Source organism: Lontra canadensis, unplaced genomic scaffold (assembly GCF_010015895.1).
Source record: "Lontra canadensis isolate GAN:19392208 unplaced genomic scaffold, GSC_riverotter_1.0 scaffold51, whole genome shotgun sequence".
Taxonomy (NCBI): domain Eukaryota; kingdom Metazoa; phylum Chordata; class Mammalia; order Carnivora; family Mustelidae; genus Lontra; species Lontra canadensis.
In genome coordinates, this window is record NW_022631045.1 from 9,200,385 (window position 1) to 9,217,788 (window position 17,404).

The 17,404-nt window shown below is 42.5% G+C and overlaps 1 protein-coding gene across 4 annotated transcripts in view; it reads left to right on the top strand.

Moving 5' to 3' along the window:
- LRCH1 (leucine rich repeats and calponin homology domain containing 1) overlaps positions 1-17,404 on the top strand; it is a 195,645-nt gene that overhangs the window by 20,287 nt on the left and 157,954 nt on the right. The window lies entirely within an intron of this gene.

The window sequence follows — 17,404 nt, forward strand, 5'->3', positions numbered from 1 at the left end:
CTGTCAGTGTACAAATTCCTGAGTGGGACAGTTTAAGTTCCTTTCCTTCTGATAACCTGGAGTCCTGACCCAAGTTGTCAAATTGCTGCTGGACTCAACGGAAATAATTATATTCTTTATGCTGATTGTCAGTGGCAGTTTTGAGACCCAGGAGTCCTGTCACAACATGGACACAACGCTCTTGTTGATGAAAGGTCTGAGTTTTTTGTTTTTTGTTTTTTTTTTCCTAAAGATTTTATTTATTTATTTGACAGAGAAAGACACAGCGAAAGAGGGAATAGAAGTAGGGGGAGTGGGAGAGGGAGAAGCAGGCTTCCTGCAGAGCAGGTAGCCCAATGCGGGGCTCAATCCCAGGACCCTGGGATTATGACCTGAGCCAAAGGCAGATGCTTAACAACTGAGCCACCCAGGTGCCCCGAAAGCTCTAAGTTTTAAATGCGATCAACTTTGTGCTCTTTGAAAAATTGGGGAGCATGCTGCTTCTCTTTGGATGTTCTCAACACCCCTCCCCCCACAAACCAGAATTAGAGGCTCCTGGATGGCCCCATGGAATTTTGTACTTAGCCTCATTGTATTGTATTCTTTATTTCTCTGTCCTCAGCGTCCCAGCATGATGCCAGGCCCACATCAGCATTTGGGTTAGTTTTCCATTGCTTCATAAGAAACTGCCACAAAAAAAATGTAATTCCTTAAAACAACATGACATTTATTATCTCACAATTTCCCTGGGCAAGGAGTAAAGTCACAGCTTAGCGCGATCCTCTGATTAGGGTCTCACAAGACTGTAATCAAGGTGTTGGCTAGAGCTGCTTTTACCTGAGGCTGAATCCTCTTCCAAGTTCATGAGATTATCACCAGAATTCAGTTTCTTGTGGTTGTAGAACTCACAGAACTCATAGTGGCCTTTTTTTTTTTTTTCTTTGAAAGAGGGTCCCAGTTCCAGTTCCTCTTTGAAAAGCATTGCCTGGTGCCTGGGTGGTTCCGTGGGTTTAGGGTCTTCCTTTGTCTCAGGTCGTGCTCCTGGTCCTGGGATTGATGGAGTCCTGCACTGGGCAGAGGAAAAAGCCTGCTTCTCCTTTTGCCTCTTTTTCTCTCTGTATCTCATGAATAAATAAAATATTAAAAAAATTAAAAGCATTAGCTGATTAAGTCGGCCCACGTGAGATCATCTCTGTTTAAGAGCTCAGTCAGCCAATTGGGGAACTTAATTACTCTTGCAAAATCCTTTTGCTGTGTTAGGTAACATAATTACAGGAGCGATGATATGCCATCATATTCATGGGATGCACTCACATTCAAGGGGAGAGGCTTCTATGAGGTATAGATAACAGGGGGACAGATATCTTGGGGGACATCTTAAAATTCTGCCTACCAGAATATTGAAAGGATGAATGAATGAGTTCTGATCTATGGCAAGACAGCAACCAACTTGAGTATAAAATGAGTGAGAGAAGGCATTGGGGTCCTTATTGCAAAATGTGGTTGCTAGCAGTTTCTTTATCCCAAGTGAGCTGTTTCCTGGCAGCTGTAAAGGCATCAGCAGGAGAGAAGAAACAGCAAGAAAGCAAGGAAGGAAAAAGAGAAAGGAAATCATGTCTTGGGCTGATTTCAGGTGGCGGTTCCGGTTCTGAGGAGCTTACCCACCTTCCAGGCTATTGACATTTACACGCTGGTCAGACACTAGGAGCTATGGGTGTCTCCTCCATTCCGCCCCGGGGGCAGGGACGTTCTGGGTGCAGCAGGTTAAAGGCAGTAAAGGGGACCCCTTTCAGCTTGGCTTCTAATTTCCAGAGATGGAGTCTCTGCCTTAGGCTGAAATAAAAACCCTAGTCTTTATTCTGTCCCTTACAACCACATGCACATGCGGTATCTCCTGGACTCCTCCAGCAGCGAGATGCATTAGGTGTGGAGTGGAAGCCTTAACTTCAAATCTCCTGGCTGCGGTTGGCTTTAAAAATCAAATGGAGCTATGGCCGTCTGTGTTTAATTTGGAAAAACAGAAAGGATGTGTGCTTTGTGGCGCCCACGTAGTATAGAAGGCTCCATGACATAATACCTCTCTGCCCAGCCTTAGAAGCTTCCCGTGCAGACAATGGCCCTGCTTCCCTGACAGTTCCCAGGCATGGGTGCCACCTTGTGTAAACATTGCTGTTTTTAGTGCATTGCAGAGGCAAAAGGATGACACAATAATAGCAGCTGGAAGATCTCATTAAAATTGGGAGGAAAATATGAAGACTGGAGTCTGGCAATGTGCAAACACTGAGAGTCTTTGTCTCATCTGATTAACAATTGGATACATTCTGATTGCCTTTCTGGATTGTAAGGACCAGCATTGCAACCAGAAGAACTATATTTTTCTGCTTTACAACAGACTGTCCTTGTTTCTCAAATCTCTTACTCCCTCCAAAATTCATATGCCGGGTCCTTGGGACTCCCTCGAGAGCTGAAATGGCGTGGTGGCTGGTTTCTGGGAGCTGGTGCAGAATCACTCAGCAGTCACTGGACTGGCTTTGGGAACACCTGCATTATGCCGTTAGATGCTCACATCTTGGGAGGTAGAAGCGCAGGGCTTGGCCTTCCTGCCACAAAGGACAGGGAAGCACACTGTAGGGGAGCTCTCTGGGGAGGAAGGTTGGCATTCTCTTAGGTTATTAATGAATTTAACGGGTAGGACCACACTGCCTTCTCCAGCTCTGCAGGGAAACCTCCATGCTAACAAAAGTTCTGTCCCTCCTGAAGAAGGTTGTTTCCCAGGTGTGTAGGTGGGGGACTTGCTGTGTGCAGGGCAAGGGCTGCATTTCCAAGAACTCATATGTAGACCTTGGAATAAAAACAAAATAGGCCAAAGGGCTGTTCTTTTGAGACCTGGTCCAGCTGATTCAGCCAAGCAGGAGTGTTGTCATGGACTTGACAGCGGGATCTAATTATGAGCAGGGTGCGCAGACTGGACCACCACCTGGTATGAACCCACAGAACACGACTTAACTCCAGCCTGGACTGGACTGTCACTGGTCATTGTGGAATCGGGGATCCTTTTTTTTTTTAACTCATCAGAGAAATAGTAATCCCTACAAAAAGTGGCTTTTTAGAACTCCATGGAACGAGACGCCAGTATTATGAGATGCTTTGTGTCTTTTTGTCTATGGTTATTTTTTCTTTATTGGAATGGTGTTTCCACATATCCTCATTTTATTGCTAGTGGGAAAAAAAGATTTTCTTTCCCTATATTAATCATTTTTCTAGCTGAGTTGGATAGGGGGTAAATCTGGCTCCTTTCCTGGGATTCGTCACTATCATCCTGATGATGTGAATGATAGAGAGATAATAACACCTCAGTAATCACAACAAAGCAAATAACCTTTAGTTTCCTAAATCACTTATCACTTTTCACCACCTTCATACCTTTCAGAGTTAATTTTTCTGCAAATACACTCAAAGGCAGCTGCCTGCTTTGTCCCTCATGTACCTAAGCAATGAGAATATTTAAATAATTGTCAGGCAAATCTAGTTTCAGAAACATCTGTCCCATTGTTCGTCATCTTGCAGCTTAAAATACTGAAGCATGAGGTGCCTGATCTTAACCTCAGCGATATAACGTTGTTAACATTGTGTAGCTTCAGAGTAATTTGGTAAGACTGCTGTCTTGTATGTACCCCAGAAAGACAGGTCTAGAGAGTGGCTTCGTGGAGTGAGATCCCTTGGGCAAGTGAGATGGGGGATAAGGGAAGCTCTTGGAGCATTTTGGCATGAATGTTTGAGTTTCTAGCCCAAGGCTTTTTTTTAAAAAAAAAACAAAAAAAAAACATTTGTTCCTTTCTTAGGCTCCATTCCCCTGTCTCAAAAAAAATTTTTTTAAGATTATTTATTTTAGAGAGAGAGGGAGAGAAAACACAAGCTGGAGAGGCAAAGGGAGAGAGAATCTCAAGCAGACTCTGTGCCTAACACGGGGCTTGATCTCACGACTAAGCTGAAACGAAGAGTCGTATGCCTAACTGACTGAGCCACCCAGGCTCCCCCTCTTGTCTTCAATTTTTAAAAAATTAAGTCTCCTTTAACCCAAACTTTCTTGTTCGGTAGTGAGCTTCCTCTGCAAAATAGCCTTATAGAACTATTTTCAATGAAGAAAGAGGTTTTTGTTTTGTTAGATTTTATGTATTTACTTGACAGAGCACAAGCAGGGGTAGTGGCAGGCAGAGGGAGAGGGAGAAGCAAGCTCTCTGCTGAGTAGGGGAAGCCTGATATGGGATTCAATCCCAGGACTCGAGGACCATGACCCGAGCCAAAGGCAGTCACTTAGCCAACTGAGCCATCCTGGTGCCTTCAATGAAGAAAGAGTTTTAAAATGACTTTAATGACATGTAATCAAATTATAACCTGACTATAGCTATATCTAAAGATCTGAAATAATAATAAATGCTTTGGTTATTGTATTTTTTCTTATAGGGCCCTTTTCTCACTTTCTTGCTGGGATCCTGTATTATTAGAGTGGGATATGAAATTGTACAAAGTGTAATTCGCAGTTTGCATCTTAGCCTGGAGTTGAAATGACAACAGCAAAACACAAAGAGTTCTGTGCTATATTGTAATGCCGGCGTGGAGGGGAGGGGTGGGCGCACACTGCTCTCTGCTCCAGGGGCACTGGCGTTGAAACTGGGGACACGCTCTTTTTGATCTGGGACAAATCTGTAAGACTGATAAATGACCACTGAATTTAAATTTTGCAGCAAGTCTTGTCAGAGGAGCTTGCTTGTGAGACCAAAAGGAAAGTCCCTTCCTTTGTTGCCATTCTGGATTCTGTGAGATGTGGATTAATTAGCACAGACACACTGATGAAACCTAATGTCACCAGAGTAACATTTCTGACCTGCAGTGGACCAAGATGGGAAAGCTTAAATGCATTTCAGTGACATCGGAAAGGACAGAGCTTTAGGGACAAAGCTCTTACTACCAAAGACGAGCAGAGCACAGGGGGAATTGGTAAAAATCCCCAGTTTCTGGGGCTGGGTCAGTTCTAATGAAGCTCTAGGAAAGGGAATTTGTGCACAAGAGTTGACTTGAGGCCTTCATCATTATTATTGTAGTCGTCGTCGTTGATGATGAAAAGCAGTATAGTGACGTGTCAGATATTGAAATGTACAGTCGGAACGCATCCTTTTTTTAATGGAGGTGTCACGGAGCAGGCTTCTAGATTGCTTTCCCAGGGGGTCTAGCATTCACTTGGTTAATGAAATAAAGTAAAACACAGTCAGCTGTGGCCCTGTTGTGCCAGAAAGCGGGTTCCTGTGTCATCTCCTTCCTGATGTTTGGAGACTTGCAGGTGGGGTTTTGTGGGGTTCTTCGGTCTCCTCATCTCTTTTGTTTGTTGCCTTAATAAACCCCACTGCAGCTGGAGAGATTTTGCCTCCTGTCCCTTACCCCCTGCCCTCCAACCTCTGTGCACTAAGTGAACATGGCACTGACTATGCCTGGAGCATCATAGGAAGAGGCTTAAGGGGGTGAGGTGGGGAGGCCAGGGACAGAGGTGAATGCAAAACAGCAACACAAAGGGACCTGGGAGTTGGGGTAGAGGCGGCAGGCCCACAGGATCTGGACGCAGGAACTGAGAGAGGGCGGTGCAGAAAGACCAGCGACATGCACCAAACGTGTGGCACGTGCCAGGCCTGGCTCCAAGTGCGTGGGATCGATTACTTCATCAGAGTCTCACAGAGGTCCTGTTAGGCAAAGTGCTTTCATCATCATCCCCATATTAGATGCGAGGAATCTGAAACACAAAAGGGTAGGCGGTTTTTCAGTTGTAAAGTGGCCCTTTTGGGGACTAACCCCCAGCAGTGTGACTCTAGTTTATACTCTTCACTGTTACACTGTACTGAATAAAGTGGGGGGTAAAAATCACAACCAGAGGCTGCCTCGCCCTTCTGATTTTCCCACCTGCCCTCTGGCCACCTTTTCATGCCCATGGACTCCCTCTTTTTGTTTTCTCCTCCTTCCCTTGATTAGGTGGCCCTTCCTTTATATAATCCAAAAGAAATAATTAAAAAAATTTTTTTTGAATGAAGTAAAGGGTGTGAGCTAAAAGCTGCTCATTTCACAGGACCCCTGGCAGTTATAAAAATCTGAGTGTCTTCTGGACACAAAGGACCCTTGTTACCAGGCTTTTCCACCAATGGGAAAACAGCTGTTGCTCTCATCTTTTCTGTCATTTCATCTTTCCAGTGGCCTAGTGGTTGCTTTTGAGGTCTGTTAGATGTCTTAACAGGGGGATGAGTGTGTTGTTGTTTGAGGGAATTAGTAAGTGTTACCAAAGCCCTCACAGGGGTTGTTGGGCTCAGGAGCAGAGGCTCTGCCCCAGCTCTTCCAACAGCTTACACCACAAAGGCTCGCTCTTTCAGAAGGAAAACAAATGACAGTTCCGTTCGGCCATGGGTGGAGCTAGGAACTGAATATGTTTCTCCAAAATATATTCCCAAGAAATCCCTGTTGATCAAAGCCAGAGGCATCCAGTGTCTGTTTATTGCAGTCTCAAGGAACATTCTGCCACAGATTCTCCAAAGACTGATCTTCCTGTCATAAGATTGCAAACCTTTCTGTCTTTTAACAGCTTATCAAGTCTCACATTCAGCATTTCATTTTGACAGCTACCAAGACAAAGCAGTTCTAGCTTCCTTTGTTTAAAAGGTGTTGGTGACGCGTGCTCTAATCTCATGCCCATTCTCAGTCAGCTGGGTTAAAAGCACTAATACTCTGCTCTTTCCTGGGTGCTAAAGAAATACGTACAGCCAGTGAGAATCCCAGCCAAATTTAAAAGAATGAATTTCACCATACCAAGACACTTTTATTGCCGAATTAAGTCAGTGATTTATATCACGCACTGGAGGTCTTGGTTGGGATGTGGGAGTGTAATTTTGTCTACCTTCTGGGACTCAACTTCCCTTCCAGTCTTTCATACGGAAAGCTGCTAATTCAGGAGCCACTCGTGAGTGTTTGGCTCCAAAGATGGCTTCAGGTTCCCGGCTGCACGTGTGAAAGTCCGTGCTCACTCCTGGGCAACTGAGAGTCACTAACCCCCCATGGGTTTGTCTTCTATGTCATGGAGTAGATGTTATCAATGTGATTTGATCTGACTTGATCCCTACAAACTTTTGACCTTAATTTTCTATTTGTATTTGTGTTATTTGTTAACATTTCCACCAAGATTTGTTGTTTTTGGTGGTGGTTACCAAGATTTTAAACTGTATGGAGTCAGGAAAGTAATTTTTTGCATAATGCGTTTTTCCTTTATGTAGAAGAATATTTTCTAGGTGTGTTTTTAGAGGTGATATAGGTAGTGGTTAAGGACCTCACCTCTGAAGTTTCCTTTTTTTTTTTTTTTTTTTAAGATGTCATTTATTTATTTATTTGAGAGAGAGAGAGAAAGAGAGAGAGACAGGAGGAGAGGGAGAAGCAGGCTCCCTGCTGAGCAGTGACACCACTGGGGGACTCTATCCCAGGACCCTGGGATCATGATCTGAGCCAAAGGCAGATGCTTAACAGACTCAGCCACCTAGGCACCCCTAAACTTTCCTCTTCTGATGTAGATCGTGGCCTGTGCACTTGCTAGCTGTGTGGCCTCAGGCAAGTTCCTTAATCTTTCTGGACCCTATTTTCTTGTTCTGCAAAATGGGGATGTGAAAAAGATGCTGGGAGTTTAAGGGGATAATCCACTTAAAGTTTAGTACTTGAAAGACAGTAAACATCCAATAAATGCCAACTAATATTATGATGTTTCTATTCATTATTATTTTGTAGATTTTTTATAGTAAACAGGAGAGTAACACATGTAGACCTATACATTGAGTTTTTGAATAGAGCAACTAAAGCAGTGAAATCAAACCTTTATTAATCAGGGGCATCTGGATGGCTCAGTCAGTTAAGCATCTGATGTCAGCTCAGGGCCTGATCTCAGGGTCCTGAGTTCAAGCCCTGCGTTGGGCTCCTCTCTGGGCACAGAGCCTACTTCAAGACAAAACAAAACAAAACAAAACCTTATTAATCAAAGAATAATTGAAGAAACTGGATGTGTAGCCTAGAAAAGAAAAAAGAAGTGTAGAAACAATGGTAACCGTTTTCTAATATCTTAAGAGAAACACATGCCTTTTATTAGAAATTTCTGTTAACTACCAGAAAGACCCCATAAGACTAGAAAAACATTACATTTGTTAGTAAAAATTAATCTGTCTATAACTTTATCCAAAGTTTATATGATTCGGAAATTCTAGACAATGGGACTTGAAGACATAAGGATAATTAAGACATTTAAATTACAGTCTATTCCATTTACCGCTGGGGTAATCGTAATTTTAGTTAGAGAGTGGCTTTCTTCCAGGGAACCTGGATGTCCTTACACACATAGCCTCATTCCTTTCCACAGTATGTGATGTTCATCTCATTCTTCCACATTTGGTTTAAGATCTTGCTACCCAAGGTACGGTCTGGGGAATAGCAGCATGGTGTCCCCCTGGGAGCTCACCGAGAAAAGTAGACCCCAATGACACCCCAGACCTCCTGAATCAGATCTGCCCAAGTTGTGTAGCCTGTGTTGCCAATACAGCCGAGAGGCCCATTCCTTTCTGAAGATGATGCAGGGTCCCCTTGGGCACCATAGGGCCTCCGAGGGTCTCTGCACCTGGGTTCCTCTTCTTAACTGTGCCCCTATGTGCCTTTGTCCCTTGATACTTTGTCCCTTGGGTTTCATCCTTGAGTGCTCCAAACTTAATAGCGTTTTATTTCTTAGTCTTAACATGGCATTTCAGCCTGGTGACAATTTTATAGTCAAAACCCACATGGTATCTATTTCATAATGTTTTATAAAGTACCACTTACTGTGAAGAAGAGTGGGTCGTCCTGAGATGAAGCTCTGTGTGAATTGTGGGTGGAACTTGTGCATCAGTCAGGAACTGATGGGGAAGTATATTTTGGTCCTCTATAAACGTTTCTCCCCAAATTGCTTCCACACAACTACGCAGGGAAAGAGCAGAGAATTCTCAATTTGCTTCACTACTGAAAAGTAAAGGGAAATTTATGGGGTAACAGTGACATTGAGAAGAGGTAGTTCTTGAAGAGAACTGCATTTTTCATAGGTAACTAGAAACATTTCCAGCTTTGAAAATGAACAGATGTCTTCCTCATTATTAGCAAGGTTTTAGAAGTGAGTACGAACAACTTGGTACAATTTTTAACAATACAGTTCGCAGCATTTTCAATCTACTTTTTAAGTAAGTTTTTTTTTTTTTTTAAGATTTTATTTATTTGACAGACAGAGATCACAAGTAGGCAGAGAGGCAGGCAGAGAGAGAGGAGAAAGCAGGCCCCCCGCAGAGCAGAGAGCCCAATGCAGGGCTCGATCCCAGGACCCTGGGATCATGACCTGAGCTGAAGGCAGAGGCTTAACCCACTGAGCCACCCAGGCACCCAGTATGGTGTTTTAAAAGCAGTTGGCACTTGTATTTCTGCTATTTGGAAGAACACATTCAGCATTTCTGTAATTTGCGACAATGTTGTAGTAACCAGTATGATCTTAACATTAGTTTTCCTGGGGCGCCTGGGTGGCTCAGTGGGTTGGGCCTCTGCCTTCGGCTCGGGTTGTAGTCTCGGGGTCCTGGGATCGAGCCCCACGTCGGGCTCTCTGCTCAGCAGGGAGCCTGCTTCCCCCTGCCTCTCTGCCTACTTGTGATCTCTCTCTGTCAAATAAATAAATAAAAACCTTTATTTAAAAAAACAAACACTAGTTTTCCTGAATATGCTTTACCTGCATATGTATCATTCACGCAGATAATTTTCGTTCTCTTATTTTGCATCCATCTTTTTGGTTGTGACTAGATTTACTGGGGATAAGAATGAACATTGTCATTTCACCCCCCTAGGACACTGGTATGATAAGTGTAATTGCACTACTCAGAAATCCTTTCCAGCTGAAGAACAGACCACAGAGACTGTGGTTTAAGTCTTTGTAAATTTTTTTTTTTTCCTGTTTAAATTTAAACCATACATTCAGATTGGGTTATGCTTCACAGGTGTCTGCTTTTAAGAATTTTCTTCACTTCCTGTTCTCCTGGCTCTCTTACGAATCAGGCCAGTACTGAGGGGGAAAAAATGCACTTTAAAATTTACTTTTACTTTTCTTTTAGAGCTTTTAAACCCTAAAAGCATCATGGATTCTTTTCACAGGCCACAGCACCAGGATAACATGTGTATCAATAGTCTAGCCTCTAGAAATCGCTTGACCTATAGGAGATACAAAACAAATCATTGTAAAAATAAAGAGAGAGGAACAGAAGGACAGACAGGAGGAAGACCAGAGGGTATGACCACAAAGATGGCACATTTTGCTCAATTCAATATGGTATTTGTTGCTTAGGAAGCCTTAGGAAAGGCCACACATGGGGTCCAGGACGGCCTGTCACATGTGGTTGGCAGCCAGGAACAGCCTCAGCAAGGCTGAGGAGAGCTTCACTCATTTGTTCTGTCAGCCAGGTTTGCCTCACTTCCTTCCCCAGCTTCAGGAAGGACTCCCAGGTCCTCACCAGCAGCTCTCCTTAATATCCAAACTCCCCAAGCAGAAACGATCGTTAGACATTTTGTGTAGATGTGGTTCAGGTCATTCAGGATCTTGTTTCAGCTTTCACAGAAGAGAGACAGTTACTCCCACTGGGTCTCAGTATCTTTATCAGGAAATCAAGGAGTAGGCCATCGCTGACTTCAGTCGTACCTTCTAGCTGAGACCCTTGAGATGTGTGGTTTGCTAGGGATCCAACAGCTCCTGACAGCTGCCCCAAGAAGCTTTTAAGTCTAGACCTTTATTTACCAATCCAGGTTGCTTGCCTTGTAAACGTTCTAACACAAGTCTTGCTGATGGTGAAGCTTATCTCCATTTGCCCTGATTCTAGAGAAGACTGGAGGGATGGCCTTAGGCTCCATCTTTGTTCTTGATTTTATTTATGTGCCCCACTTTCTGTAGTTTCGGAATGGCAAATTTCTGCAAAGGAAACACAAATGTTTGCCTTCTACAAAGGCCTGATAGGTTGCACTGCAAATGGAATGTGCAGATTGTTCTGATTAAGTGAAAAAATATTGAGACTTGATAATTGATTTTTGGCATTGATGAATTAAGGCAGATTAGACAGCCCTTTAGGATGCTCCCGATAACCTTGCAGTGCTGAAAGGCATTTTTGAAGAAGGGTCAGAAGAAAATTAATAAGGGTATTGGGACATATTGTGGGTGCCTGAGAGTTGATGTTCGACTTCAGTTAAATTTTAGGTTGTCCCTGATTTATGAATGAGTCTCTTAGTCAACACTTCTGTTTTTCCCTTTAGTGACATTTATTAGTCAGGCATTAGAGGCGACTTTCTGAGTTCACTGGCCCTCCCTTATCTGCAGTTGTGTTTTTCCCCATATCAGTTGTCGGCATACCACACTCCAGAAGCAGATACTCCCTCTGATGCGCTGTCAGGAGGTCCATAGCAGCCCAACGCTGCGTCACCGTGCCTACGTCATCCACCCCACTTCTCCCCATCGCCTAGGTATTTTATCAACCTCATTCCACCCCAAGAAGGGTGAGTCTATGTAATAAGATCTTTTGAGGAGAGAGAGATCACACTCATAACTTTTATTATAGTCTGTTGTTATATTGTTCTGTTTCATTAAAAGTTATTGTTGTCAGGGGCACCTGGGTGGCTCAGACATTAAGCATCTGCCTTGGGCTCAGGTCCTGATCTCAGGGTCCTGGGATCGAGTCCCAGGTCCGGCTCCCTGCTCAGCAGGAAGCCTGCTTCTCCCTCTCCCTCTGCCCCTCTAATGGCTTGTGCTCTTCTCTCTGTTGCTCACCCTCTCTCTCAAATAAATAAAAAAAATCTCAAAACAGATAAGTTATTGTTGTTAATTTCTTACTGTGCCTGGTTTATAGGTTAAACGATATCACAGATGGGTATATGTAAGAAAAAACACAGTCTTTGTAAGTTTCATTACTATTTGTGGTTTCAGACATCCACTGGGGGGACTTGGAACGTATCCCCCACAGGTAAGGAGTCACTAGTGTGGCTTATTGTTATTGTTGTTGTTTTATAACAAGCTTTTATGGAATTTCATTAAATGCTACCAGTTTTGTTGATGATAAGTTGAAACAAATCTACCCTTCTTTTTGCCACCTGTGACAGTATAGACTTGAAATTAGAGTCTTAGTGTAGGTGAAGGAACTGTGAGAAAAGGTGGAAACACACAGATCACATCATTCTTCCCAGTGTATGAAATTCATAATCTCTCTGCTTCCTCTTCTCAACTGCTGAAATCAATTTTAGTGTTTCCATTTCATTTTCAATACCACAGTGTTTCAGGGATGAGGGGGCTGTGATTATTTGCATTATGGGGATATTTAAGTATAATTTAGTATGAGAAAATTAAAGGAATGTGCAGATTTGAGGCTGTATTTCTCCCTTATGTAAATCCAGGCATGTTTCTCTGATAGAATCATAAATGCCAAGCTATTTGATCTTTCCCTACTGACTTATCTTTGAGTATTTATATTTACAACATGGTGTGCATGAAAGTGTGAACACCAGAACCATAGTTTCATGAGCATATTAAGTTATAAGATGTTTTTTATTTGCATAGTAAATCTGGGATAGATTATAGTAGAAACTCCTACAGATCTGAGATAGGAAAAGTGGTAACAGTTTTCAGAGATAAATAAGTAACCTATTCATCTGATTAAACGTCTCTCTGCTAGTTACACGAGAAGTAATATATAACTTTCCTTTTTTGAGTTTCACTCTTTTGAGTTTCCTCATAGACATGTTTACTTCGTTTTTACATGCTTAAGGTCTTAGCAGCATTTCTCCCCCAGCTCCCCAACTAGCTTTTTATTATAAAAAAGATCAAACAGAGAGAAATTGAAAAAACAGTGTACTGGGGCACCTGGTGTTTCAGTGTGTTATGCCATCGGACTCCTGGTTTTGGCTTAGGGTTGTCAGATCGATCCCTGCCTCATGCTCCGGGCTCAGCAGGGAGTCTGCTTGAAGGTTCTCTTTCTCCCTCTGCCTGCCCCCCCCGCCCCCGCCGCTCATGCGTACGTGCATGCTCTCTTTCACAGAAATTAATTTCTTAATTGAAAAAAGAAAGACTAGTACACAGAACATCTATATATGTACTGCCTAGATTCATTATTAACATTGTGCTGCCATTTGCTTTGTGTGTGTGCACGTGCATGCATGTGTGTGAGGGTGTGAAGGTATACACACACGTGTGTGTTGCCGAACAATTTGAGGTAAATTGGGGTAAGTGAATACGACCTGCGCTCCCTACTTTCTTAAACATCTATTTTCTGAGAAAGGACAATCTACATAACCACAATAAAACTTCAAAATGTGAAAATTAAAAATTTTTCATGGCATCTCCTAGCCAGTTCATGTTCAGATTTTCCCAACTGTCTCCAAAATTACCTTTGTAACTGTTTATTTTTTTCTCTGAATTAAGACCCAGTTAGTATTGATGCATTGCAATAATGTTATGGCCCTTTATTCTAGAATCTAGAATGTTCTCTTACATTTTCTGTATGACCTTGACGTCTGAAAGGGACCAGGCTGTGTGTCTTGGAGAATGCCTCACACTGAGGATGTTTCTGATGGATTGTTTCCCTTGGGGCCATTCAGTTCTGTTTCACTCCTATATTTGCTATAAACTAGAAGTTGGGCAAAAAGTTTAGAGGTTATTTCTTTTACCTTTTTAGGGGTAGGGTGGAGGAGATTAAGAAATAGTGAATGCTGTCTTTTAGGAACAAATTTCCTTAAAGCCCAGACCTCTGTGATAGTGAGTAGAGTGGAGAAGGAAAGTGACTTTATTGGAAGGTAAAACTTACAGTCTTCTGATTAGAGTCTCTTCCTTAATTCCAGAGACCTGAAGGAGAAGTCCCGTCCCGTCTCCTCTCCTTTGGGCTACCATGGCACCTGGAGTGTGTGTCACTAGGAGATCATTTTTTTTTTTTTTTTCTCTATGTGGCAACTGTCATGTGTACTTTTTTTGTCTTGCACCCAGCCCATGAGATCCTGATAGCAGGAACAGTGTTGATTTTATTGGAACAATTCAGTGACCACACTGAATTGCATGATTTTGCTAATTTATTTTTATTTAAAACTTTCTTCTTAAATTGGATGGGGAAAGGAATTTTCTGGATCCACCACTCAGTTGTCTCTGCCAGGTGGATAGATGTTTTTGCAAATTACCAGATGGATTCACCCTTTCTCCAGTCATTAGTTTTGCTACTTAGTCACATCTGGTCTTCAGGGACCCCCATGTGAATTAAAAAGGTAGGTGTGTCTATTAGCGGGTGTGCTAGCTTTTAGGAGTTGATGTGTGTCTTCTCTGAAACTAAGTTTCTGTTGCCTGTGGTTCTGTTTCTCTTAGTGTTTCTCTTCCTTTTCACAGAGCTTGGTGTATCAGTTAGACTAAGTCCTTTCCTGCATGGACATTCTGATTGACTCTGTGACCTTAGAATGTTGAGCAAGTATACTTTTTTTGTGTGCCCTGCAACTTAGCCTAAACTTTGCTATAAATGGCAATGATTCTGAATTGCCTTGGTCCCATGCCAAATGCTGGAAATAATTTTGGGATATAAAAACACAGCTTTCACATGAAAATATTTATTTTACGGGCGGTTGATAAGCGCGTGTGTTACTCATTTTTATAATGAATTAGTTCCTTTCTTCAATCGCAAGAATAAGCCCTCATTAATATCCAGTTTGTTGGAGTGGAAATGATTCCAGTAGTATTATTATGATTTCATTGTGACTCCCTTCTGGAAAGGCATAATGGAATGAAGACTTTAATCAAATTTGAAGAAAAAGAAATAGTACTCTGAATGTGCACTTGATAAAAGGGAAGGCGGCTTTCCGCGTTCGCTTTTAAGTATCATTTATTCAGGCAGGCCTCGAGGCTAGCCACCAGGTTCCTCATGGCAGTTAAGATGAGAGTCAGGATTCTGGGGAGTTCTCCGTCTAGCCAACCTAATTAAATTAGAGCTCTTCCACTGTTGCCTTCAGGCAAGTAAGATACTAACTCCTCTTCCTAGGCGAAGTTGGGTTGTCTTCTTTTATAGTTTAAATAGTTAAAATAAAATAACAGTTTTATTTTCAATTCAACGAGCTAGGTCAGTATCAAGGAAAGGAATATTACAGTTTGAGAAATGAGAGTTCAGTCCTCAGTTTGCGGCTTAACTACATGCCATGGCGTCCTTGAACTTGGTCATGGATCTAGATGAAGAATGTCCCTGGTTTTCAGGCCTTCCCTACTGTCATGTGGTATTTAAATAAAAGGATTTTGTTTTAAAACGGCAGGATGGCCAACACTTCCTACCCAGCCCTACTTTCTGCCACTCAGTCCTTATTTGGAACATAGTGCTATGTTGAGGTCTTACGAATAAATCTTCTTACTGGTATGCATAGTTGGATAGATTTTTGACGTGTATCATCTCATCACATTCACAGAGAAGCATGGTCTCCTGGCTTTGGGTTGCTAATTTTTGTTAGCAACAGAGGAGTGTTGCTAATTCCTGTTATGGCTAACAGGCGGCAGTCTTGGGAGACAACATTACAATTTCACCACTTATGGCTCCTGCAAGTGTCACGCCCATGACAGTGCCCTGTGATATGTTCCACTGTAGTCCATCTTTTTAGCTGCTAGACTTCCCTTTTCCATTTCAGGCAGGGGAGCTGAGTTGTTGTTCTCGCTATACAAAGACGCTGTATCCTGTGTACAGATACTGGGGTTCCCTGTGGCGGCCACCACTGGCCTTTAGAGTCACACTGATCTGGAGAATTTATTTAATCCCTTTCTGCCTCTGTTTCTTATCTGTAAAGTGGGATTAAATTGCTAGAGTATGTTAAACATTTAGGAAGTATGTTATAAATGGCACTTTAGCATTACACTACTTATATTTCTGCGAGTTTTATTATTTTGAACCACTCCTTTGGTCATGTCCTGCTTCTCCCCAGTCCGTGTTCTCAGAGGTGAACACCTTTGGTGATTCCCTACTGCTTCTGGTTTAAAATCCAAATTCTTTAGTTGGTCATATGAGGCTCCCCGTGATCTGCCCCCATCTTACCTTTCTGGGCTTATGCTTCCCTTCTGGCTTGGATTGTACAGAAAATGTGGACCAGCTGCCATGCCACACACGCCACTGAGTTTATAGCTTCCGTATTTGGGGGGTTCTCTCCACCCAAAACTCCCTCATGACCTGTGTTCCTGCCCCTTCTCCCTCTGGCCTGTCCCCTCCAGTTTCCACCTGCTCAAATCCCCTTGTGCCTTCCTGGTTCTGTGCCCCAGGGTAGGCTTTCCTGTTTCCCTGCCAACTGAAAATAATGTCGTCCTCCTCTAAATTGCTAACCCTATTTTTACAGTTCTCTTAAAACCCTAAGGAACTTTATTTAGAATTTAAATCATTAATAATATTAAACAGTGTTCAGTACTTCTATTTATTCAATAAGAAAGTTTGTCAATATACAGCTCACTCTTGAACAACCTGGGTTTGAACTGTGAGGGTCCACTTACAAGTGGATTTTTTCAATAAATACAGTGCAGTACTGTAAATGTACTTTCTCTTCCTTATGATTTTCTTAGTAACATTCTCTTTTCTCTAGCTTACATTACCATAAGAATACAGTATATAATACAGATAACATCCAAAGTAGGTGTTAAATGGACTGTTTATGTTATTATGTTATTATTAACCAGTAGGGCTTCCTGTCAACAGTAGGCTATGAGTAAGTTCTTTGGGAGTCAAGGTATAGGAATTTTCCCCTGTGTGGGAGTTGGGGGCAGGAGAGGATTGGTACTCCTGATCCCTATGTTGTTCAAGGGTCAGCTGTATTTTCAAATATTTTCCAGCAAGGATTGAAACAAAAGCTGTTTGTTTTTCCTTTGGTTTTTTTTTTTTTTTTTAATTTGCTTTCCTAAGAGCTGAATTGATTAGACAAATTTGGTTAACTAGAACATGCCATTCTTCAAACATTTCTTTGAATCCCAGCACTTGGTAGCCGATGAGGTCACTCTGGAGAATACAAAGGCAGGAGTGAAAAAGTCTGTACAGAGTGTCACTGAATTTTAGAGCCGGGAGAAACCAACGTGACTTTCATGAACCATCACCGTGATCTGAAAAAATCTCAATCTCAGAAAAATGAGGCAGTGTTCTGAATAAATTTATTCTGTGGGTTGACCCAAGGAGCTGGTTTCTCTAGGGGCTGCTTAGTAAACCAGTGGGCACACTGGAACATTCGCAGCATGCCCCCATAGCCTACTGCCCCACCTGCAGCGTGGTCCGGGTGGGGACCATCCTTCCCAAAGGAAGGTCTTGAGATGAAGCTCATGCTTCCGTGACAAGTC